Below are 2,233 nucleotides of genomic sequence, written 5' to 3'. Positions count from 1 at the left end.
GTGCCAGGTGGGACTCCCATTTTATTTCTGTCACATGATGCTGGTCTATAGGAAGAAAAGAGGCACAGAGAGGTTGAGTAACTTGCCCAAGGTCACACAGCATGCAAGCAGCAGGGCCTTTTACATGCTAACAGCATCACCCCCAAATGAGACTTTTCTCGGGGGATCTGCTCTTCTCGATCAGCTTTGTCACTGGCCCTTTGTTGAATTCATAAACCCCTCTGTTCTCAGTTTCCCCACCTGGGTCACCAGGGAGTTAGGCTCTATGATTTGTGTGTGTGTGTGTGTGTGTGTGTGTGCGTGTGTGTTTTCCAGAAAATGACATTCTCAGTTTTGTATTCTTTGGGCACACAGTGATGTAGTGTGTGGAGGAGAGCATCAGTCTCTCTCTTAATGCTTATTTAATTATATTTAATTAGGAATCTTGTCATATTTTAGCCTGCAATTGGTCTCCCGGGGCCGTCTGCTGCAAAGATTTTTGAAAAATCCAAACTTTATTCCTTGTTATCGATCCATGTGGTTAATGGGGCTGAGTAGGACTGATTTCATCTGTCCTTCTCACTCAGAATGAGAGGCAGGAGAGACAAAGCAAAGACAGGCTGGGGGCTGGGTGTCTGCAGGCACCCTGCCGGGAGCGAGGATGGCCAGGATCTTGCATGCAGGCGCCTGTCCAGAAGTCTCTACGGCGGAGTGTTCCCTTGCTGTGCCCCTGCCAAGATCCTGGGAAGACCTTGTTTCTGGCATCTTCTATGCCCTTGCTGACATGGTACCCTAAAACTGATGCCCTCCCCCCCCCCCCCCCGATGGTAGAGAAGGGGTCTGCCAGGGATCAGCGCCGATGCTCGACAGCCAGCGCTGAGACCAGCCACCTGTTCCCTAGGCCGCCTGTGGGAGGGCCTGCATTTTCTTGCCGCCTGGTCTCCTCCTGCTGGCTTGGGCAGGGTTCTTCTGGGGAGCAGTGTGCTGCAGAGAAGGGAGCCCTTCGGCAGCGCTACCGCCAGGGTCCCTCGTGGAAAACGGAGGGAGGTTTCAAAAGCGAGATAGGTGCCCTCATCCCAGTCCTTCCCAGATCTGGGCCGAGAGCTGACCTCGCAGCTGAGGGGCCCAGCCCTCCTCTAGCTCACCTTCTGTGCCCCTCGTTGGGTGTTTAATCAGCGTAGCTGATTAGCTGAAGCACACCGCAGAATGGTCAAGGACCCCGGCTGGCAGCCGTTTACGGCTGGGCGGTTGGAGGCGGCCTCCCCACCCCGCTGCTAAGCCTCCGATCCCACATTTGCAAAATGAGACTCATCATATCCGCCCTGCCGCCCCTCCCTGAGTCGTGGAGAGCTTCCAACAATGTACAAGAGAGTGATATGAAAATGTGGGTAAACAGGAGAGTGGTATTTAAATGCGTGCTATTACCATAATTGCCTTGTATTGTGTGTGTATATCTCATCTCCCCAATTAGATGCGAGATCCTTGGTGACAGCCACCATGTCTCGCCCCTTTTGATATTCCCCACACAGCCAGGATAAATATTTACCGAATGGAATTGAATTTCAGATCAGTTCCAAATCATCCTAAAAACTTGGTCAGGTGCGGCCCAAAGGTTTCCTCAAGGAGAGGGCCGACAGAGGACGGCCCCACGGCAGGTGTCAGGGAGTGTCTGTGGAATGAATGAATGAACCCCCGAACGAGAACGAACGAATGCCTCGTGGCACTCGCTTTACTCTCCCAGCCACGGCTTCTGACAGCAGCCGTGAAATCTGCCGACTCTGCTCAAAGATGACTTCTCTGCCGTCCTTCGGGACGCGCTTTCCGCACGGCGCCTCGCCATAGTTCAGATTTCTATTAAGTAGTCAAACAGAATATAAAATTGCCAACAAAAAGATCGTTCCTGGATTAATTAATCTCCCCTTTACATAGGGAAAGACATAAAAAAGAACATAAGATAAGAAAAGAAAATGAAATTAATCTTATACTTTCTATGGCTGCCTGTTAATTTCAAGGTTTCCTGCATCCGGGCGCCCGTGCTCCTGCTCGGTTTCTAGATTGCTTGGTACTTAAATGAAACATCTTATTAATCATTTCCCGGGAATGCTGTGCAGCCAAAAAGAAAAAAAAATAAAAAGGCATTCAGGAGCCACAATGAGTTTATTTTTGTAGTAATGCATACCTTATCATCAGTATGGCCGATGCATCAAAATGATATCTCACACTGCTATCGATAAATCACGGTAACACTAAGCTG

Source organism: Mustela lutreola, chromosome 9 (genome assembly GCF_030435805.1).
Source record: "Mustela lutreola isolate mMusLut2 chromosome 9, mMusLut2.pri, whole genome shotgun sequence".
NCBI classification, from domain to species: Eukaryota; Metazoa; Chordata; class Mammalia; order Carnivora; family Mustelidae; genus Mustela; species Mustela lutreola.
The sequence above is the reverse complement of the archived record's forward strand: the minus strand, read 5'-3'. Positions refer to the sequence as shown.